Source organism: Neophocaena asiaeorientalis, unplaced genomic scaffold, assembly GCF_003031525.2.
Source record: "Neophocaena asiaeorientalis asiaeorientalis breed wild unplaced genomic scaffold, Neophocaena_asiaeorientalis_V1.1 scaffold320, whole genome shotgun sequence".
NCBI classification, from domain to species: Eukaryota; Metazoa; Chordata; class Mammalia; order Artiodactyla; family Phocoenidae; genus Neophocaena; species Neophocaena asiaeorientalis.
The window spans coordinates 1,750,448-1,775,563 of record NW_020174826.1 but is presented as its reverse complement, the minus strand read 5'-3'; the positions used below and the strand labels follow the sequence as shown (position 1 = coordinate 1,775,563).

General features: G+C 35.8%; 1 pseudogene; it reads left to right on the top strand.

Moving 5' to 3' along the window:
- Nucleotides 1-652: 652 nt before the first annotated feature.
- LOC112410010 (vascular cell adhesion protein 1 pseudogene) lies at nucleotides 653-3,328 on the top strand (annotated as a pseudogene).
- Nucleotides 3,329-25,116: the final 21,788 nt, after the last annotated feature.

Here is a 25,116-nt window from a genome sequence, read left to right as displayed (position 1 = left end):
TCAGTTCTTTTTCAAATTCTTTTCCCATTTAGGTTGTTACATAATATTGAGCAGAGTTCCCTGTGTTATACAGTAGACGCTTGTTGGTTATCCATTTTAAATATAGCAATGTGTACATGTCAATCCCACATTCCCTAACTATCCCTTCCCCCAATCCTTCCCCTCTGGTAACCATAAGTCATTCTCTAAGTCTGGACATATATCCAGAGAAAAACATGGTCTGAAAGGATACATGCATCCCAGTGTTCATTGCACCACTGTTTACAACAGCCAAGACATGGAAGCAACCTAAATGTCCATCGACAGAGGAATGGATAAAGAAAATGTGGTACATAAATACAATGGAATATTACTCAGCCTTAAAAAGAAACGAAACTGAGTTATTTGTAGTAAGGTGGATGGGCCTAGAGTCTGTCATATAGAGTGAAGCAAATCAGAGAAAGAGAAATATCGTATGATACCACTTATATGCAGAATCTAAAAAGAAATGATACAAATGAACTTATTTACAAAACAGAAACAGACTCTCCATATATATTTTTTTTAACTTTCAAGCATCACTTCTTTAGAAAGCATTCCCGGCAGCAGGGCCGGTCAAAGTGGCGGTCAGTGGTGGGTCAAGGTGAACAGTGGCTGAGGTGTGGGAAGTGGCATGGAGCCGAGCCTGGGACTGCAGAAGCGTGGGGGGACCACAGTAGAAATCCTCAGGGGCAAGAAAGAAAGCCTGGACCTCGAAGTCCCTGAGCAACTCTTCTCCTTGGATTTGGGGAGCCTGCCCCCCATCTTAAAAAAAAAAAAAAGAAAGGAAGAAAGCATTCCCTTATTTATCAATACTTTATTCACCCTCATGTGCTTTGTGGTACTCCAGCATTCAAGCCAGAATATTTGCCAATTCTGATTGAGAAGTAGGCAGTCCATATGAACAGTAAAAAATAATTTATCAAGAATAATTAAAATTCCATTTTAATGATTTCAAGAAATCGTGGTGGTTGTTTGGCTTGATGAAACCCGGCACTGGAGCCTCCCTGGCTCTTTGGTGGGGCTAATGGCGGACTCTGGGAGGGCTCACACCAAGGAGTAGTTCCCAGAGCTTCTGCTGCCAGTGTCCTTGTCCCCGTGGTAAGCCACAGCCACCCCCCACCTTTGCAGGAGACCCTCCAATACTAGCAGCTCAAGCTTTTAAAATCAACATCTTCCCTGAATCCAAAATTATTGCTCAGATTGGTGACTCCATCTCACTGACTTGCAGCGCAGCAGACTGCGAGTCCCCATCGTTCTCCTGGAGAACTCAGATAGACAGTCCGCTGAATGGGAAGGTGAGAAATGAGGGGACAGAATCCACGCTGACCATAAATCCTGTTAGTCTGGGGAATGAACACTATTACTTGTGCACAGTGATTTGTGAGTCCCAGAAACTGGAAGAAGGAATCCCAGTGGAGATCTACTCTTTCCCTAAGGACCCAGAGATTCATGTGAGTGGCTCCCTGGAAGTTGGGAAGCCAGTCACAGTCACGTGTTTGGTCCCTGCTGTTTACCCATTTGAAAAGCTGGAGATAGAATTACTGAAGGGCAACCGTTCAGTGAAGACACAGAACTTTCTGGAGCCTTCAGAAATGAAGTCCCAGGAAACAAAGAGTTTGGAAGTAACCTTCACTCCTGTTTATGAGGATATTGGGAAAGCTCTTGTTTGTCAAGCTACAGTACACATTAATGAAATTGATTCTCAACCCCAAGTACGGGGGACTACAAAAAAACTGCAAGTCTACGTCTCACCCAAGGACATAGTTATATCTGTGAATCCCTCCACAAGCCCACAAGAAGCTGACTCCATGACAATGACATGTACCAGTGAAGGTCTACCAGCTCCACAGATTTTTCTGGAGCAAGAAATTAGACAATGAGAATCTACAGCTCCTTTCTGAGAATGCAACTCTCACTTTAATTGCTATGAGGCTGGAAGATTCTGGAATTTATGTGTGTGAAGGAGTTAACCTCGTTGGGAAAGACAGAAAAGAGGTGAAATTAATTGTTCAAGAGAAAATGTTTACTGTAGAGATCTCTCCTGGATCCCAGATTGCTGCTCAGATTGGTGACTCAGTTGTGTTGACCTGTGATGTCATGTGTTGCGAGTCCCCATCTTTCTCTTGGAGAACCCAGATAGACAGCCCTCTGAATGGGAAGGTGAGGAGCAAGGGGTCCAAGTCCACGTTGATCCTGAGCCCTGTGAGATTTGAGAACGAACATTTTTACCTGTGCACTGTGACATGTGGACATAAGAAACTGGAAAAGGTAATCCAGGTGGAGCTCTACTCCTTCCCTAGAGATCCAGAAATTGAGATGAGTGGTCTGTTAGTGAGTGGAAACCTGGTCACTGTAAACTGCAAGGTTCCTGATGTGTATCCTTTTGACTGGCTGGAGATTGAATTACTTAAAGGGGAGAGTATTATGAAAAATAAAATCTTTTTGGAAGATGTAAGTAAGAAATCCCTAGAGACTAAGAGATTGGAAATGATCTTCATCTCCACCACTGAAGATACTGGAAAAGTTCTTGTTTGTCTGACTAAGTTACCTATTGATGAAATGGAATTTGAACCTAAACAAAGGCAGAGTACACAGGTACTATATGTTAATGTTGCTCTTGGTGATACAACCCTCTTGGTCAGCCCCTCCTCCATCCTGGAGGAAGGTAGATCTGTGAATATGACATGCTCTAGCGATGGCCTTCCAGCTTCGAAAATCCTGTGGAGCAGGCTGCTAAGTAATGGGGATCTATAGCCTCTTTCTGAGAATATCACTCTCACCTTAACGTCTACAAAAATGGGAGATTCTGGTATTTATGTCTGTGAAGGCATTAAACAGGTTGGAATAAGCAGAAAAGAAGTCAAATTAATTATCCAAGTTGCTCCAAAAGATATACAACTTAACAGCTTTTCCTTCTGAGAATGTCAAGGAAGGAGACACTGTCATTATCTCCTGTACATGTGGAAATGTGCCCCAAACTTTGATAATCCTGAAGAAAAAAGCAGAGTCAGGCTACATAGTGCCTAAGTCTACATATAGTGCATATACCATCCACAGGGCCCAGTTAGAGGATGCGGGAGTATATGAATGTGAATCTAAAAATGAAGTTGGCTTTCAATTAACAAGCATAACACTTGATGTTAAAGGAAGAGAAAGTAACAAGGACTATTTTTCTCCTGAACTTCTCATGCTCTATTGTGCATCCTCCTTAATAATACCTGCCATTGGAATGATTATTTACTTTGCTAGAAAAGCAAGCATGAAAGGGTCATACAGTCTTGTAGAAGCAAGGAAATCAAAAGTGTAGCTAATGTTTGAAATGCTCAGAGACACGATGTTCAAATCCTCAGTACTGCTCATCATTCCATGAGGAAAACAACAAGCTAGGAGTCCAGACTTCCTTGAATGTAGTAAACTCTTGGAAAGAAATGGCTGCCTATGCCCCTTGTTGTGAGCCAGAAGCCAAAGGAAAATTTCGGCCTAAAAAATAGGCACTACCTTTGAGATGTGATAACTGGAGTAGTTTCTTGATGTGTATACGCAATAACATGACTTGTATATATGTAAAAGAAAACTATGTCAGAGCAAGATTGCTTGGAATATCAGCACACTATAGTCACATTTCTAAAATTATTAAAATGTTGCTTGGACTGACTGTTATAACTTAATTCCTGTTAATATTGATTGGCGGCTTAATCATGTCATCTTTGTACTATATTATTTCCTTTAACAAAATTTTATTCCTATAAAGTTCATAGACAACAATTCCATGTTTTGTAAAGATGCTAGAGTTTTATATTGTTATAGGCAAATGATAAACCAAGAGGGCACTGGGTTGACTTTCAGGTACTGAACACTTCAACCTATGGTATAATGGTTGATTGGATTTCTCTGGATGGTACTGACATGGCACGGAGATGTTTTATGATATTGTTTTTTCATCAGACTCTTGTGTAACTTTCCCAATGAGGTCTAAAAATGCAACTTCTTTTGATTTTCTTTTGGAAATGTTTAGGTTTTTTTGTATAGTAAAGTGATAATTTCTGGAATTGAAAAAAAAGAATTCATGGTAACTCTAGTCAGGATAAATGTTGCCAGTTAAGAATTAATATGAAGCATAACAAAATATCAGTGGAGGAAATTATTAGCAAAGCAACATAAAGTAGAATTATATAAGGTATATAAATTATCCCTTGTCAGAAGATTGCTGACTCTGAAAATTTAATGTCAGTTACAAATTAGGAACACAGTTAATATATTTATCTCTAAATGTTTTCCTTGCTCTAGGGCAGCATGCTTGTCAAACTTTTTCACACTATGGCACATGTGGAAAATCATCTTTGTGTAGTGCACTGGTGTAAGTAAATGAAGCTGCTCACAGACATGGGAACAGACCAGGGTTCTGGGCTCCAGGTCCTGTCCATCAATCCCAAGGGCTGAGAGGGCCCATATCTGAACATATTTGTCACCCATTCATGATTGAGAAGCTCTAGTCTTGAAAATGGGAAGGCAGCATAGCATAGTGGTCCTAAACTCATCTCTGAAATCAAACTGTGTTCTCAAGCCCTTCTTAGCCATGAGAGCTCTCTGACTTTCATTTTCCTCACCTGTAAACGGGGCTAATCAATTCTACTGCACAGAGTTAGATCATCCCTGAAAGTGATTGGAATTACGTCTGATACACAGTAGGAGCTCAAAAAAAGTTAGCTGTTACCTTGTACTCAAACTTTGGTACTATCCGAATGAGTAAGCCAGATCATATGGAGTAAAGAGGTACACAAACTTCCCATAAGATGAATGGGTCACTAGAGCTAGTGCTACATTATAACCATCAAAATCTTCATGCTCTGCCCTTAAGAGCCATGTCACATCTAAACTAGATTGTGGCTTACATTTTCCCAAAGAATAATTCTAGATATACAGTAGAATTCAATGGGCAAACATGATCTAATTTACAGTATTTTAAACACAGAGTCCCATTTCAGAAATGAAACTATTTTCTACATTAAAGAAAATATCATTTAAATTACTTATTGTGACCATTAAGAACCTAAGATAATATGGGTTTTGCATAAGTATTATTATCTGAAAACTTTATAAAATTGAATGTGAATTTCATGAAGTCAAGAAGTAATTTTACTTACCTTGAAAAGAGCCAAAATATGTGAATCAAACTGAATAGTTGTTAATATGAAAGGAGAGTTAATACTTAAATATTAAATAGAATTTAATTCTCAGAGATTCTATCTCATTCATGTAATTAGCATCTCAGTTAGCCAATTCTTATGTTCCATGGCAGAAGGACAAATTTAATGGGTACTTTTTTCCCACTAAAACATATAATTAATATCTGAAATCTGTCGAGAGTTATTTTGAGTTCTCTATATTTTCACCTATGGAGAATTTGCTACAAGGAATCTCTGTACAAAATTACACAATAATTTTGTATGGGATAGTATTTTATACTCTCAAGAAGCATAAAAAAGAAGAAAATCCAAGATGAACACATTCACTGTTGTGGCCTCTCCCGTTGCGGAGCAGAGGCTCCGGACGCGCAGGCTCAGCAGCCATGGCTCATGGGCCTTGCCGCTCCCAGGCCTGTGGGATCTTCCTGGACCGGGGCACGAACCCGTGCCCCCTGCATCGGCAGGCGGACTCCCAACCACTGCGCCGCCAGGGAAGCCCCAAGATGAACACATTTTCAACCTTGATTTATAATGACGCAGGGGACAAAAGAAAGATACATTTATTGTTATTATTTCTAGTGATAAGAATAAGTCTGTGTATCTGAAGTAAGGAATTTCACATGCAAATGTGCTCTGGCTCACAGACATTTCAGTGACTACTTTTTATTTGTTTTGTTTTGGTTTTGGTGTGTTAATATTGGGTAGATTGTCTATATACCTTCACAGTTACATGTATAATGATGACAATAAGCTGATCATATATACAACACTTTTGCCTGAAAGCATAAATGCTTTGCTGTAATTTTAATCACCACTTAAATGTAACAAGCCACAGTAATCACAATATGGTAGTTTTAAGTTTAGAAAAATAGTTTATTTTTAACTGAGTAATATTAAGATAATTATGTAATTTTCTTTCTCTGATTAATGTATATGTACATATATTTATAAAGTATAGTTTTAAAATTGAAAAACGGTAACAGCACTTTTAGAGTGGAACAAATATCAGAGGAAAAAATGGTAAATAGCTTTTTATTACGAAAGTAGACGGACTCCAAAAAAAAAAAAAAAAAGTAGACAGACAATATTTAAATGATTAACATAATCTTTATAAATTATTACTATGTTTCACTTATATACACTCAGAAATCATTTAGATAAACATAATAGCTTTGATTGTTTGCAACCCATTGAGTTAATGTGGATTTCTGGTTCCATAAAGAATGCTTACAGTTTTAAAACACTATATTAGGTGATGATATTTTCAGGGTCGTGTAGATGTATTTCTGGTGTATCCGTGGGGAGGAAGGCGATCTCCGCGTCTTACTCTTCCGCCATCTTCCAACCCCTCTCCCCTTCATTTCTAAATATCTGTGTCTGTATGTCTAAAATAAATTCCCCCTTTTAAGAAATAAATTTCATTTTTTTGTAGATGCCTCTGATATTTTAGAACTTGGGAAATAACACCGAGTAAAATGTTAATACACCTTACTGTTGTAGCATTTTATTAAATTAGGTATTGATAATCATGATTTCAGAGCTTTTGGACACAGTCAAAAAGAAAAAAATATTTTAAAAATTATAAATATAGAAATAACTTGGTTATTATTTGTATTAGAGATAATAGTACCAATTTTTATTTGTTGCTCTGGTGCTTAGCACTGTAGGACATAGGCGATAAAGTGAAGCATTGAAATAATTATGATGCCAGAACACTTGGTGATGATTTTTAATTGTGAGCAGATGAATTTTTGATGTTACAATAATGGTTATCTGTTATTTGAAAATAACTAGGAAATAAATGTTTGAGTCATGGCTCTGACCTTTACTAGTTCTATGACCTTGGGCAAATTAACGTCTCAGTGCTTGGTTTGCTCATATATACAATGGAGATAATGGCAGCACTAACTTCGTAGCGTTGTGTAAGAATTACTAAATTAAAACAGAAAAATACTTAGAACCTTGCCTGAGTAATAGGCATTCAATCAATGTTAGCTATTTTAGTTGTTTTTCATGAAAGTGTATATTTCCCTGCAGTGTTACATATGTTGGATGTTTTTGTGTTTGTTTTTTAAGCTTTGGCGGTTTAACAAAATAGTATCACCATCATCTTCATTTATATTTTCTTCATTACTAGATTGAATTCTTTTCAAATTATTTACAGTCTGCATGAATCTCCAGAGAATTATTCTGAGTGAAATAGAGCCATTGCCAAAAGATTACATATTGTATGGCTTCATTTATATAACTTTTTTAAAAAATTAAAAAAATTTTTAATTTGTTTCAAAGTTAAACCCAAGACACACTGACTTCACAGGAAATCCAATGAGAAACGTTTTTCTAGGCTGAACACCTGTTTCCCCTTAGTCTCCCCAGAAAAAACATTGCATGTTAATTACTTTCATTTTACAATCACTGCTAAATAAACATTTTTAATATAATAATAAGTCAGTAAGGGAACTGAACCAGATTCAGGATTGAAATAATGCAGTTTTCCATGAAGATATCAAAGCCATATTTTTCACCTCAACTTCCAAAATTTCACATAGGTTAAGGACGTCCCTCAAGCATCTCTAAGCCCTCCTTCCCCCAGCTTCTAACTCGTGGCATTCTGCATGGCAGGCCTCCTGAGAGTCTAGGGCGTAAGAGTTTTGCGGGGTTCAGAAAGCGGGCTGTGGACCCCCTGCCTGAGGCTTTGGTTTGAGCCCTGGATCCGGCCTTACTTGTGTTTCCCCACAAGGATGGTGTCTCAGTCTTTCCTGAAGTTGGGCACCATGCAGAATGCTATGAGTTATATAACATTTTTGAAACACTGCAGGGATCAAACACTGTATGTTTGATCCCTGGTCAGGAAAGATGATCTCACATGGCGTGTGGCACGGCCAAAAAAAGGAAATGACAAAATTATAGTAATGAAGACCAGATTAATGGTTGCCAGGATTAAGTAGGGGGTTGGGACAGGAGAGAAGTGGGTGTTGCTATGAAAAAGGAAAATGAGGGATCCTTGTGGTGATAGAACTGTAGTATATCTTGACTGTAGCAATAGTTGTGATATCCCCAGTTTTGATACTGTACTATACTTATGCAAGATGCTACCACTGGGAGATACTGGGTAAAATTTCTGTGGTATCCATTATTTTCTTATATATATAAAAAAAGCCCCAAAACTCCCTACACAGAAAACCCCAGGACCAGATGGCTTCACTGGCAAACTTCACCATTTTTTTCCCCTGAGACATGTCTTTATTTGTAAACAAATCTGTTCTGACTTGCCTATTTTCATTTTCTTTTTAAAATTATTATTGCTAATTAATACTGTTTGTAATTCTTTTAAAGAATTTAAATTAAGTTTATTTAAACTAAAATAACAAAACAAAAACAATTCACCCACCCATGGCCTCTTGCAACCACCAGTCTGTTCTCTGTATCTATGAGCGTTCTTTTTTAAGATTCCACATGTAAGAGAGATCATATGGTATTTGTCTTTCCCTGCCTGACTTATTTCACTTAGCATAATGCTGTCAAGATCCATCCATGTTGTTGCAAATGGCAACGTTGCATTATTTTTATGGCTGAATAATATTCCATTGTAGATATATACCACAATTTCTTTACCTAGTCACCATCAATGGACACTTAGGCTGTTTCCATATCTTGGTTATTGTAAATAATGCTGCAGTGAACATGGACATGTATATATCTTTTTAAGGTAGTGATTTTTTTCCCCTTTGGATAAATACCCAGAAGTGGAATTGCAAGATCATATGCTAGTTCGGTTTTTAATTACTTGAGGGACCGCCATACCATTTCTCATAGTGGTTTCACCAGTTTACATTCCCACCACAGTACACAAGAGTTCCCTTTTCTTCACATCCTTGCCAACACTTGTTATTTCTTATTTTTTTGATAATAGCCATTCTGAAATGTGTGAGGTGGCATCTCATTGTGGTTTTGATTTGCAGTTCCTTGATGATTAATGATGACGAGTATCTTTCATGTACCTTTTGGCCATCTGTATGTCTTTTTTGGAAAAATGTCTATTCAGGTGTTCTTCTCATTTTTTAAATTGGATTGTTTTTTGCTGTTGAGTTGTGTGAGTTCTTTGTATATTTTGGATATTAGCCCCTTATCAGATATATGACTTGCAATTATTTTCTCCCATTCAGTAGTTTTACTTTTCATTTTGTTGATATTTTCCTTTGCTGTGCAGAAACCTTTTAGTTTGGTGTATTCCCAATTGTTTATTTTTGCTTTATTGCTTTACTTTTGGTGTCAGATACAAAAAAATCATTGCCAAGACCCATGTCAAGGAGGTTACTGACTATGTTTTCTTCTAGAAGTTTTATTGTTTCAGGTCTCATGTTCAAGCCTTTAATCCATTTTGAGTTAATTTTTGTGTATTGTATAAGATAGCTGTCCAGTTTCATTCTTTTGCATGTGGCTGTCCAATTTTCCCAACACTATCTATTGAACAGACTTCTCCTTCCCAATGTGTATTCTTGGTTCCTTTGTTGTAAAGGCTCTATAGTCTGTTCCATTGATCTATGTGTCTGTTTTTATTCCAAAAATTATATTGTTTTAATTACTATAACTTTAGTTTGAAATCTGAAAGTGTGATGCTTTCAGCTTTATTTTTTCTCAAAATTGCTTTGGCTCTTTGGGGTTTTTGTGGTTCCATGTAAGTTTTAGGATTGTTTGTTCTCTTTCTATGAAAAATACCACTGGAATTTTGATAAGAATTACACTGAATCTGTATATTGTTTTGGATAGTATGGATATTTTAACAAAATTAATTTCTCTAGCCTATGAACATGGAATATCTTTGTATTTATTTGTGTCTTCTTCAATTTCTTTCATTAATGTCTTTTAGTTTTTAATATACAGGTCTTTCACCTCCTTGATTAACTTTACTCCTAGGTATTTTGTTCTTTTTGATGCAATTGTAAATGGGATTATTAATTTCTCTTTATGATAGCTCATACACTAATAAGCATACACAGCATATTTTTGTATATTGATTTTGTATCCTGAAACTTTACTGAATTTCTTTATTAGTTCTAATAGTGTTTTGATGGAGTCTTTAGGGTTTTTTGTATATAATATCATGTCATCTGCAAGTTTCTTCTTCCTTTCCAATTTGAATTCCTTTTATTTCTTTTTCTTGCCTAATTCCTCTGGCTAGGACTTTCAATGCTATGTTAAATAAAAGTGGTGAGAGTGGATATCTTGTCTTGTTCCTAATCTTAGAGGAAAAGCTTTCAGCTTTTATTATATTGAGGTATGCTTCCTCTATACATGCTTTGTTGAGAGTTTCTATCATACATGGGTGTTGAATTTTGTCAAATTCTTTTTCTGCATCTATTGAGATGATCATATCATTTTTATCCTTCACTTTACTAATGGTGTAAAGTGGTGTATCACACTGATTGATTTGCAGATGTTGAACTATTCTTGCATCTGGGGAATAATCCCATTTGATCATGGTGTATGATCCAGTTAATGTGTTGTTAAATTTGATTTGCTGATATTTTGTTGAGAATTTTTGCATCTATATTCATTAGGAATGGCTTGTAATTTTCTCTTTGTGTGTGTGTGTGTGTGTATGGCAAACTCATCTGGTTTTGGCATCAGGTTATACTGGCCTTGTAAAATGTGTTTGGAAGAGTTACCCACTATTCTATTTTTTGGAAGAGTTTGAGGAGAATTGGTATTAATTCTTCATTGAATATTTGGTGAAATTTCACCAGGAAGCTGTACGGTTCTTGACTTTTGTTTGTTGGGAAGTTTTTGATTACTGATTCAATCTCCTTGTTAGTTATTGGTCAGTTTAGATTTTCTATTTCATCATAATTTGGTTTTGGTAGGTTGTATGTTTCTAGGGATTTATCCATTTTTTTCTAGGTTGTCCAGTTTTTTGGCATATAATTGTTCATATTGGTCTCATGATCCTCTGTACTTCTGTGGTATCAGTTATAATATCTCCTTTTTCATTTTTGATTTTTATTTATTTGAATCTTTTGTTGTTGTTGACTCTAGCTAAATGTTTGTCAATTTTGTTAACTTTTTTCCAAGAACCATCTCTTAGTTTTACTGGTCTTTACTATTGTCTTTTTAGTCTCTTTCATTTATTTCTGCACTAATCTCTGTTATTTTCTTCCTTCTAACTTTGGGCTTTGTTTGTTCTTCTTTTTCTACTTCCTTAAGCTGTAAAGTTAAGTTGTTTGAGATTTTCCTTCTTTCTTGAGGTAGGTTTTTATCTCTAAACATCCCTCTTCAATCTGCTTTTACTGCATCCCATAAATTTTTGTATGTTACACTTCCACTTTCATTTGTCTCAAAGTATTTTTTGATTTCTCTTTTGACTTCTTCTTTGACCTATTTGTTACTCCATAGCATGTTTATTCTCCAGTTTTCTTTGTATAATTAATTTCTCATTTCTACCATTGCTTAGAAACAATGCTTGATACGATTTCAATCCCCTTATATTTATTAAGACTTGTTTTGTGGCCTAACACACAATGTATCTTAGGAAATGTTCTGTGTACACTTGAGAAGAAGGTGTATCCATTGCTTTTGGATAGTAGCTTTTATAAATATCTGTTAAGCCCAGCTAGCCTAACATGTCATTTAAGGCAGATGTTTCCTTATTGATTTTCTTTTTGTCTCAGTGATCTATCATTGGCATAGTGGGGTATTAAAGTCTCCTACTATTATTGTATTGCTGTCTATTTCTCCCTTTGGGTGTGTTAATATTTATATATTGAGATGCTCCTATGTTGGGTGCATAAATATTTTAAACGTTATATCCTCTGGTTGGATTAGCCCCTTTATCATGCCCCTTTTTGTCTATTATTATTTTTGTCTCTTAGTCTTTGTTCTAAAGTCTATTTTGTCTGATATAAGTATAAATACTGCAGCTTTCTTTTGGTTTCCATTTGCAATTAATATCTTTTTCCATCCCTTCACTTTCAGTTTGTGTATATCCTTACAGCTAAAGGGTGTCTCTTGTAGGCAGCATGTAGATAGGTCTTGTTTTTTTAATCTATTCAGCCACCCTATGTCTTCTGATTGGAGAATTTAGTCCATTTATATTTAAAGTAATTATTGATAGGTATGTGCTTATTGCTATTTTGTTGATTGTTTTCTTGCTGTTTTTGTAGTTCCTCTCTGTTCCTTTCTTCCTCTCTTGCTCTCTTCCTTTGTGATTTAATGAGTTTCTGTAGTGGTATGCTTATATTCCTGTGTCTTTACCTTTTGTGTACTTCCTGTAGGCTTTTAATTTGTGGTTACCATGAGGCTTACATATAACAACTTATATCTATATCAGTCTATTATAGATATCTATAAAACTCTAAGAAAAATAAAATGAAAATAAATTGGGAAAAATACTTCCTATACAAATATCAAAGGGTTAATCAATTAATCAATAAATTACCCCATTTTTATGAAATATGAAAATTTCTAAGGTATTGATAAAAGATTTAAGAAAATAAACATTAAATTACTGAAAGTAAAGAAAGAAACTAATTTCTAAACCTTAATGACTGTACTTGTTACACTGAGCTCTACAATATCCCTCAGTGAATTTATGAAAGTATTCAGAAAGTTTCTATTAAATTCACAAAAAAATTAAATGTTCTTGTTTTCAATAATGCAGAAAAGTAAAGAGCCTCAGGTATAGTATAATTGTGAGTATTAAATTATATTCTCTAGCCTTTATATCACGTATGAAAAGTGAAAAATTATTTACAGTCAACATTTTGGGGGGGGCCACATCACGTGGCTTGCGGGATCTTAGTTCCCTGACCAGGGATTGAACCCAGGCCATCAGCAGTAAAAGTGTGGAGTCCTAACCACGGGACCACCAGGGAATTCCCTAGAGTCAACATTTTTGAATATTTATTAAATACAGTGAAGTAAGCAAGTCATATTCCATCTACACAAGGTCATATTAATTTTAGTATTCAGTAAGTCAACAAATGTTTGTAATGTATCTACTTGATACCAAGCACTATTCTAGGTGTTGGCAATACAGTGATGGACAAAACAGGGAATAAGACAAGTGCCTCTGAGAGAATGAGGGTGTTGAAATAAAATAATTAAATATACATTAGTACCTATGACTAAGACTCCATGAAACATCTGGTTTCTGTATTTCTGCTTCAGCTGAGCCCTAATCAGGGTCCCTGGTCTATTCTAGGAAAGGGAAGAAAGGCAGTTGTGTACAGGCTAGTGATAAGGAAGAGAGACTTTCTCCAGCTGGCCCCTTCTTTTACTCTGTGCAATGGCAAATACCATTCAAGTAACTCAATAGGCTACTACTACTGATTTTACTATTAAAATTTTGGAGGGTTAGAGCCAAGAACTCTAGCTATGCTTGTTCATAAACATGAGAAGGACAGAAAACACGAACTGAGGGAAATGTCAGGGCCAAACTCCATTTAGTGAAGTCTTTCACAGGTGAATGGCAGAGCTGAGATAGAACTCTTTCTATTAAATTTACAGATCAAGTAAGATTCTTCAAGTCTTTCAACATCAGCATTCTAAATATCTCTCTTAATACAATTTTGTAAGGGTGTACAAAGTACATACCCTATGGACACTGGACCAGATATCTTCCTTGGAGTCACTATGAATATCTGTGACATCTTCCTAGAAATCCCCCTGCCAAAATGTCATCAGGATCATCCATTTTATCCTGCTTCTAGGAAGAACTGTTTTTTTGTTTGTTTTGGTTTTTTTTTTGTGGTACGCAGGCCTGTCACTGTTGTGGCCTCTCCCGTTGTGGAGCACAGGCTCCGGACGCGCAGGCTCAGCGGCCATGGCTCACGGGCCTAGCCGCTCCGCGGCATGTGGGATCTTCCCGGACCGGGGCACGAACCCTCGTCCCCTGCATCGGCAGGTGAACTCTCAACCACTGCGCCACCAGGGAAGCCCGGAAGAACTGTTTTAATGGTTACTTAGTTTTGTTTTTCTTTTCCATTCACCAGTTACTGGGGTACCCAGAAAGCCCACGACCTATCTTTAAAAATAAAAATGCCAGCTATTTTTATTGATTTTGTGTAATAGCAAATGTAAAATGTATAAAATCAATCCACATGTTTTGTATCTTTCAGAGACAGTTAAGATTTTGTGAAAGAATACTTAAGTAGTCTCAAGCTAATTGTATTTCTTAAGAAAGCTCTCATTTACAATCCCCTTTGATGATTATACTGATAGTGAATTGAAAGTGAGAGTAGTTTTCTCTCTCTTATATATGTAATAAGGCAAATAGTTACCTGTTTGTTAACATTAGGAAGCTTCTAAATGAGCCCCAAGAGAAACAATAATTCCCAAGTTCTTATAAGGAATGAGCCTATTATTGCATGTGCAAATTTAAAACCAGATTTAGAGCTCATCTGTTTTCAGCTACTATTGCAATGGAGGATAATGCTGGAAGGAAGGAATGGTCAGTCCACATAGTCTGAGGAGCTATGTGGAGAGAGAGAGAGCTATGTGGAGAGAGAGAGGAGCTGACAAACCTAGCACTCTGGCATGCCTTCCTCTTGGATAAATATGCAGATCCTATCTACTTTGCATTTTAGAAGTATGGGACAGATGAGCAATTATTTAAATAGATTTCCATCAGAATTGGTCTACTTAGCTACTTTCCTCCTTTAACTGATATGTAAATGTTGGAGATCATCCAGGTTTAATTTATGGACTTTCTTTCTTCAATGTCTACTCTTTCTCTGCAGGTGATCTCATTCATCTCAATGGCTTTTATATGCTAATAACTCCTAAATTTACATCTCTGCCCCAAACTTCTACTCTAAGTTCTAGACCCATATAACCAATTGCCTAATAATACTAGGATTCTTAATTATAACATGTCTAAAACAGAACTCATGAATTTCTTCTCAAACCTGTTAACCCCTCCATCTTCTTTGCTACACTGAATGGCTAGCCTCCACTCAGTTGCTAAAGCCAGAAACAAAAATCTATTTTTAATAACCTCTTTTGGAATTCCCTGGTGATCCAATGGTTAGGACTCGATGCTTTCACTGATGTGGGACTGGGTTCAGTCCCTGGTTGGGGAACTAAGATCTCACAAGCTGCCTGGTATGGTCAAAAAAACAAAAACAAAAACAAAAAACAAAACACCACCACCAACAGCAACAAAAACCCTTTTTTTAACCCCCCCCATATCCAATTTATTAATGAGTCACTAATTCTATCACTTAAATCTACCTTGAATCTATTGTTGCTTTTGCCAAATCTGCTGGCCCACTCTTTCTCATCTGGGCACGTGTGAAAGTCTGGAGACTTTACTTCTTGACCTCTTCTAATCCATACTCCACATACCACCAGATTTACTTTTTGAAAAATGAGAATTCCAAATTTACAGGAAATTTTCAGGTATAGGGCAAAGACAAAGGTCTTCCTGAACTCAGTTTCAATATGATGATGCATTCATAGTCCCTAAATTCTTCAGTGAGTATCTCCTCTCCTTCCATCAAGACGTTTTTACCATCTAATACAAAGAACCAGTTCAAGTTTCCGATTATCTTATTATTATTATTATTTTTTGCGGTTCGCGGGCCTCTCACTGCTGTGGCCTCTCCTGTTGTGGAGCACAGGCTCCGGATGCGCAGGCTCAGCGGCCATGGCCCACGGGCCCAGCCGCTCCGCGGCATGTGGGATCCTCCCGGACCAGGGCACGAACCCGTGTCCCCTGCATTGGCATGTGGACTCTCAACCACTGCACCACCAGGGAAGTTCCGATTATATTGATAATGACTTTGTGACTAAGAGATTCAATCCAGGATCACATGTTACATTTTAGTTATATTGTCTCTAGACTTTTTTAACCTGGAACAGTTTTTCAGTCTTTTATTTTCATACTTTTGAGGATTACAGGTCAATTATTCTGTACAAGATGCCTCAGTGTGGGTTTGTCTAATAAAGAGATTCAGATTATGCATTTTGGCATAAATATCACATAAGTGGTGCTTTTTCCCCCCCTCATTTCCTCATATCGGATTGTCTTCCAAGAAAAAGATGCCAAGTTGAATTAAACACAAAAGAGACTTATTGGGAGAAATGCTTGTGAAGAATAAAGGGGAAGAAGCAGGAATTGGCAGAGAGAGGGTCTTTAGACCAATATTTGGGACAAACATCTGAGAAAGGTGAGAAGGAGGTAAGAACTCACACTCTAGTGCAGTTCTGAGAAAACCTCAAGACAGACTGATGGGGTGTCCCCAAGAAAATGTTTCCTGTTAGAGGAATCTCACATCAGGCAGGAATGGACAGGCTTAAATATCCCCACCATGCTCAGTGATTGGCTGGGAGTAGACTAGGAGAAGTGGACCTCAGCATTCATAGGGATAGTGGCTGGAAGTGTCAGCAGCTTTTCTCTCCAAGGTATGTTCTCTCAGCAGGACACTTCCATGGCCACCATATATGTGGTATACAATTTTGATGATACCATTTCTGGTGATATGCACTTGGTTAAAAGTGGTACCAGCCAGATTTCTCCACCACAAGTATGGTAGTTGCTGAATGGTGATTTTTTATGTCCACAATATCTTCTAGATTTATTAGTTGGCATTTTGCTATAAAGTAGAGCTTTCTCTTTTCCCATTTCTTTACTAATTTTTTTCAGTATTGACTCATATACTCCTATTTCATTAATGGGCTATGACTTGTTTTTATCTTTATTTACGCTGGTGCTCAAATTGTTCCAGATTTGGCCAGCAGGAGTCATTTCAGGCCAGCTCCTGGTTTTTTTGTTTTGTTTGTTTGCTTGCTTTGAGGTGTCCTATCATTCTTCGAGCACTTCCTTCTCTTCACCACAAAAAAACAGCTCCAGGACCACATTGTCCTGCTCTGTTCACAACAAGAGCAAGACCAAAGGAGGGACAAAGTGGGGTGGGAACAAGGCCGGGGTATGGTCAGGCTGGGTGAGAAAGTGTCTGAGAAGGAAGAACACAGCTGCCCTTGCCTGGTGAAAAAAAAAGAAAAAGCTAGGATTAGCCATTTGTCCCAGCTAGGATTAACCATTTGTCCAAGGAGCACTGGTTCCTTTTAGCAGAGAATGGCATTTTGAAACCAAGATCTGGGTACTAGGTATTCTCATTATTATTGGAGTGCCATTGCTCCCAGACCATCTCAGTGAACAGAGATAGAAAAAAAAAAATCTATATGCATATACAACATATGTGTACACATACATACTTATATATAAATATATATTTATATTTATTTACGCTGGTGCTCAAATTGTTCCAGATTTGGCCAGCAGGAGTCATTTCAGGCCAGCTCCTGGTTTTTTTGTTTTGTTTGTTTGCTTGCTTTGAGGTGTCCTATCATTCTTCGAGCACTTCCTTCTCTTCACCACAAAAAAACAGCTCCAGGACCACATTGTCCTGCTCTGTTCACAACAAGAGCAAGACCAAAGGAGGGACAAAGTGGGGTGGGAACAAGGCCGGGGTATGGTCAGGCTGGGTGAGAAAGTGTCTGAGAAGGAAGAACACAGCTGCCCTTGCCTGGTGAAAAAAAAAGAAAAAGCTAGGATTAGCCATTTGTCCCAGCTAGGATTAACCATTTGTCCAAGGAGCACTGGTTCCTTTTAGCAGAGAATGGCATTTTGAAACCAAGATCTGGGTACTAGGTATTCTCATTATTATTGGAGTGCCATTGCTCCCAGACCATCTCAGTGAACAGAGATAGAAAAAAAAAAATCTATATGCATATACAACATATGTGTACACATACATACTTATATATAAATATATATTTATATATTTCTATTTCTGTTTAGAAAATCAAGACTGAATCCAATGCCAAAAAGTTCATTCTAACATTCCTGCTTTCTATATTTGTAGCTCCTTCCTATCACAGTGAGAAACATGACTTCCCTTATACACAGTGTGTTTATTTATTCCTCATGTATAAAACCAATCTCATGACCTCATTAGGTCACCACTAGACTTTGTGCTCCTTCCTTGAGCAACCCCAGGCTTTCCTCTGGGACACTGTTGCACTCCATCTCAAAATATTTTATAAACACCAGGTCTTTGAAACAAGTTATTATCATCATTGGAATAAACAGTCTGATCAAGAAGTGAAAGAGTGGCATGGACTTATATATACTACCGATGTAAAATAGATAGCTAGTGGAAAGCAGCCACATAGCACAGGGAGATCAGCTCAGTGCTTTGTGACCACCTAGAGGGGTGTGCTAGGGAGGGTGGGAGGGAGACACAAGAGGGGGGAGGTATGGGGATATATGTATATGTATAGCTGATTCACATTGTTATAAAGCAGAAATGAACACACCATTGTAAAGCAATTATGCTCCAATAAAGATGTTAAAAAAAATGAATCTGTACCTTTAAAACAAACAAACAAAAAAAACAAAATTGAATTTAGTGAAATAGTATATAAACTTAAGAAATACAAAATACGAGGGGAAAATAACAGAGAAAGAAAATGACAGATAAGCTGAGAAACATTAAAGATATTTATTTAATCCTTTAACAGTTAATTATATAGCACCTACCATGTGGCAGGTGCTGTTTTAAGAGCAGGACATGCACCAGTGAAAAGAAAAGATACAGACACAAATTTTTCAATAATAGAAGTGCTAAGTAAAGAATTCACACACACAAAACCCCCCAGAATCACTAATAAGGGGTACAACTGTAAACTGAAGATGCTTTTCAATATATTAAGAAATATGATTTGAGTTGGGGAGGAAGTAAAGAAGAAAACCAACAAACAGAAACCAAGATCAAACATGTCCTGGGAAAATTTTCAACATCAAGGCTGAATCACTGACTTTAACTATAAAGCTATAAAACTTTTAGAAAAAATAACACAGAAGAAATGATTGATACATCCAACATCCTGGATGTGTATCTCCAGAGAATTATACTGGTGAGAAAAGCCAGTCCCCAAGGTTTACATCCTTTATGATTCCATTTTCATAACATTCTTGAAATGACAAAATTATAGAAATGAAGAACAGATTATTGGTTACCAGGGATAAAGGAGGAGGTGGGAGGAGGGAAATGAATGTGGCTATAAAAGAACAACATGCTGTCGCTATAAAAGGAAAGAAATTTCCTTTCTTGTGATGGAAATGTTGTTTCTTGACTATATCAGTGTCAAAATCCTGGTTGTGATATTGAGCTTTAGTTTTGCAAGATGTTACCATTGGGGGAAATTGGTAAAGAGTACACAAGATCTCTTATTTCTTACAACTGCATGTGAATTGAATTTACAATTATCTCAAAATAAAAAGTTGGATTAAAAACTGGAAGTATGTAGTCAAAGATTAGTCTGTTTAATAGAGCTATCATCTGTGTATAAAAGTACCTAAAAACATTTTTAGACCTGCAATATTTATTACCCAAGTATATGTTTCCTGTAAAGATCTCTAGAAAACTCAAGACAACCTGTGGACAGGGATAAAGTGGTCCCAACAGAGGCAGTTCAATATTTATAATAAGTATTATGTAGTTTAGAGATGAGTAAAAAACTTTACTATAACTAAAAATTGATGTAATTACTGACAGAACAAGAGTACTTATGAATACTCTAGAAAGGTAAGGGATGTAATATTACTACTTATTATGAATACTGAAACATTAGTTAAAACTAACAACAAAAAGACTTTCCCATTTAACAAATGATGAAGAATGAGGGTACAGAAAACATCACTAAAGAGCATAAAATTATTTTTCTCTCCTTAAAAAGAAACAAAAATGTAGGATGCTTGATTAGTTATAAATTGATAATTGCAGTATCATGACTGTGAATTGCTTTAACTCATTTATAAAGTGTTAAAAGTACGATATTTACTTTCAAACGTTATTAAAATATTAATGTAAATAGAGTAACACCATAATGGAAAAAGGAAAAGGGAGAAGTATAAATTTTTAAATTATAAAGTAAAATGACAAAACATACAAGTGGCAAAAATTAATCAATCAAAATAAGTAAATCTCAGATAAAAATAAAAATAATTTGAAATAGTATATTCTTTAAAATAGATAACAAAGTAGAAAAAATTTTAAATGCAGCCTAGAAATTAATTTAGAAAATAATGATTTCTTTACAATTTGGTTTCCAAACAAAACCACAGAAGGTCTTTTTGTTTTGAACTTCAAAATGAGAGTTTGATTCTAAAGGTTATGTCGTTTCTAAAGTATATTGTATAGAGGAAAAAAAATTAAGGATTGCAATAGTATATATAGTATGTCTCCATTTTTGTCAGTGAGATAAATGCATACAAACATATTTAGATGCATATTTATAGAGAAAAATATCCAAAAATCTTTACACTAAATTGTTAGTTGTGAATTATATATACCTGTTAAAAAGATTTCATTAAAATAACTAAAAATGCTAAATAGACCTAAGACAAATCATACAACATTAAATAACATGGAATGTAAAACATAATGAACATACATTTCTGCATTAAACAATATGTATAGGATAATAGTTGAAAAAATTAAACATTTTAGGGAGGTGGAATTAGGCTTGAATTATTTTTAGAAATTTAAAATTTATCCTTGTTCATTAATTCTGAGGGTAGCACCTTGTAATTCCTTTTTTTCCACTTTAAATCTTTAATTCACCTTAATTTTTTCAAAAGATAGCTTGTTTTCACAATGCTATTTATTGATATCACCTTCTTTACATAATATATTCTTATGTATACATGGGTCTGATTCTATACTTTCTCTTCTGTTCCATTAATCTAACTATTTCTTCTGATTTCAATGACTTTACATATGAAATATTTGCACAGAAAGTCCTCTTTTGTTACCTTTTTTTAAAACTTTCCTGGACATTTTCACACTTTTATTATTGCAGATGATCCGTGCATCAGTTTATTAAAATAAAAATCAGGAACAATGCTTTGGAATAATTATTGTAAGAAGATCTACTTGACAGGATAATTTGAGAGAATTCAATGTGTGATTTAACAATGCGATGAACTGCCTCTTTCATGTTACAAGAATAGTACAGTTCCGCTCACTCATTCCCAGCTAACAGAACAGCTAAAAGTTTAAATATATTATAATCCCTGTAAGAAAAATAGTACAACATTCTATTTATTTTTTTATTTTATTTATTTGAATGATGATATGAAAGAGTAAGTCAAAATGAGAGAGGTGTTTCTAATTTGATTATAAAATTTAAAAATGCTTTATCAATTTTGACTTTGACTTCAAGTTAAATCAACACGAAGAGTTTTCAGCTCATGTGTCAGGAGTAACAAGGCAAGAAATTCAGTGTACTTCTGTGATACTAAATGGTAGTAAAAGCTGCATCTAAATAGGCTAATTCTTAACTGATGAGCCAAGAGTAACTCTGATACCCAACAGAGACATAATTTTCAATTATTTGGTCTCTTATATCTCAGTGAGACAATTAGGGCCTCCGTTTTGCCCATGGAGCCTCTATACAGTGTCCCCTGCAGAAATGGTAATTAAGTCTGTCACTGAAAAAATGGGGAGCAGTGAGGGAAGGAATTCACATTTCTTAAATGTCTGTTATGGGATAAGTGCTTTGCATTTAACTTTTTTGGGGGCGATACAGTACAAAAATTGAATCAGAAGCCAACTACTGTTCACTTTCCTCTCTGCAGAGTTAACTCATTTAAATAATTCAGAACTTTAGGTTTGATGATTTGTCAAAGTAGTTTCTATAAAATTTCAACTTTTCTGTAGTATTACAACTAAAATTGTTTCTTTCAATCAGTTTGAATAAATCCTATTTTAGTTCTAATTTTATCTATCAAATCAATAAGTACAAAAAGTCTATAAGCTAAGTCTGATAATAAGCTCAGTTGATATCTACTCCTGAGTGTTTAGTGCACATATTTAACCTTGAAAGCATTTTATAACCATATGCATACTTGGAACGTTCACTATCATTTCTTAAGCTTGAGACTAATGCTGGAGGCAAAATGATCTTATAACTGAACTGATGCCCTACTTCTATATCCAGGAGATATGATAACGCTTGCAACTGCTACCTAGGAATACTTTTCCTTTCAATTACTTTTTGTAAATTTCTCTGTATTTTGAAAATAGATTTTGCTTCTTTTGCTTCATGGGAATTATATCTATTTTTACATATAACAAACTTTTTTCTGAGTGACACTGTCTAACCTAAGTGCCCTAAAATTCATTTTTCTTGATCTCAATGATAAATATTTAAAACTAAGAGATTGGAATACATATTTTTCCATTTGCCTCAAACTATTTTGATAATTATTTGTTATTATTATAGATGCAATTTTCTAGGGCTTGATATTTTCAAAGTGAGTTTAAAATTCAGCATTAATCAAATTATATCAAGTTTAAGTGGATATGTAATAAAACTTTCACTTAATCAGGGTGATGGTCCCTGGGCTTTGTGGTGCTTCTGAAGCTTCCCATGTCACCAAGGCAACACAGGCTGGATGCTTTTGTGTCACTGCTTATGTAGGCTTCCCATCTGCCAAAGAGTGGGCTAGTATAGAAGGCACAGAATGGGGGAATAAGATGCTCCGTTGCTAACTTTCTCTGATCCTGTGTCCTCCTCTTTCAACATGAGAATGCAGAACTAGATGAATCTTCATTCTTTTCAGCTTTAAAACACGTTTTTCCAAAATTGAACAAACTAATTTAAAAATAAATTTCCCTGGAGTAAGAATGTTGAGAGTAGAAGAGAACGCAGTAAACACAGTAGGAATTTCCTCTAAGCCATGCAGTTCTTAGGATGTGCTTCATCCTGTAAACATTTTGAAATTTTTATTTCAGAGATGGAAGAAAAGGAAAATTAAGGAAACATCCTAAGATTAATTGGAATTGGAACTATATTTAACTGCAGATACAAATTAGATACTTACTCTAGAGAGCCATGATTCTGCTCAAGAAGTAGATGAAAAATAAAATGAAATTGAGATGGAAATGGTCCTTAGGTACAGAATCATAGCCTCCACACTGTATACATGTGTAGATATTTTTTGACTTGCACAAAATTATATAGCAAATTGGTGACAGTCAGAAATAAAGTGCATATGTCTCTTAACCCCCAGGTCAATGATCTATTTAATTCTCTAGTATAAGTATCTTCTGATATAAGCTAATGGTATCTCATATCAATAAATTATAACATATAATCAATAAGCTATATAAATTATAGATTGTTCATTTTTCTCAGTATTTAAACAGTCTTCAGTCACTCCCATCTTAAGAGAAAAATCTTTTCTCAGTGGTTTCAACCTTCAGTGGGTATCAAGGTACCTGGACCTCTTAAAAAATAGTCAATGCCTAGGCCCTACCTGCAGAGATTATGAAAATAGGTGAGTAAGGGCAAAGCATGGATATTTTTTGAAAGGTGTCCAGGTGACTCAATGTGAGAGAACCACAGTCCTACCTCCTCCTTTATCTTTCCTCACTCCCCAGCTACTGCTTTCTCCTCTTTAATTCATAGCCTTTTAAAAACTTTAAATGACATAATTAATGTAGAAACTATACAAGCAATGCAAATTTTAGAGTAGGTAAAGAAATGCAAATCTTTTTGAAAAGCAGGTCCTTTTCTAATTAATTTCAATGTTAATTGTAATTTTCTATGCTCCCACTGCCAAGTTTATTGAGAGTGGTCTACATTTGCAGTCTTCATTTACACTTTAACACAGTTGCACATGGCTTGCACACCCCCTACTTGCTTGTAATTACTGCCACCAAGTTACCAATGACTGCCTAATTGTCAAACCCAATGAATACTTTCAAGTTTTTAACTTATTTGGGCCTCTCTGTAGTATTTAACAGCCTCCTATTTCTCAAAACTTTTTCCTTCCATTGCCTATGACACTCCCTCCTGGTTGCTATTCTCTCTGGCTGCTCTCTATCAGTCTCCTAGTCACCATCGTATTCACTTGGTACAAAATCCACACCAAAAGCCTCAAATACCATCTATGTGTGTTGATAAGTTCCAAACCTGTATTCCCAGCCCATATCTCTGGACCCACATATCCACTTAATCAGTGTCTCTTGATCTCCATGCCTCATAGACATTTCAAACTCATCATCTCCCACACCTCCAAACTGCTCATAAATATGTCACCATTCACAGAACCTGAGGAGCCATCACAGCTTCTCCCCTTTTTTTGGCACCCTCATCCTATACTCACCAAATTTATTTTCTATACCTCTCAAATGTAACACTTTCTCTTTTTAAATTTTTTATTGTTATGTCTTATTTGTGGCCTTCATCATTTCTCCCCTGGTCTTCAGAGTGAGTAGTAGTCTCGACTCTTCAATTCCTCCAATATTCTTAGTGTCATATAAAATGCAGACTCAATTGCCACTTTGATATCTCCTCATCCATGAACATAAAATCCTAACTTCTTACTTTTTAATATTCTACATAAATCTATTCATGTGATATATATGTGGGTATATAACACACACACATCATATATGTAATTCTCTAGCCTTAATTCAATATTCCCACTTGCTCTCTATATTCTAGCTGTATTTAATTATATGCCATGCTCTTGTGCTTTTGTCTTTAGAATGCTCTTCTTCCTCTTCCCTTGGACAATCTGCACTTATCCTTTCAAACTCAACTCAGTTATCACTAACTGTGGAATACTTTCCTACCCTGGTTTTGCTGCAACTCTTGATTCTAATTTAACCTTCTGCCTCTATGGTATAAACATTTATCGTGGATCTGATCACATTTTATTGTAATTGTTCCTTTATTCTTCTACTTTTCCCACTAAATGAGAGTTCCTCTAGTATTATTCATATCTCTCTAACTCCAAAGCCTAGCAGAATGTCTGATATCTAGCTAATTTTTTTTCAGTATTTTCTGAAAAAATGACTGACAATGATTCGAATGAAAATTTGAATCTTGA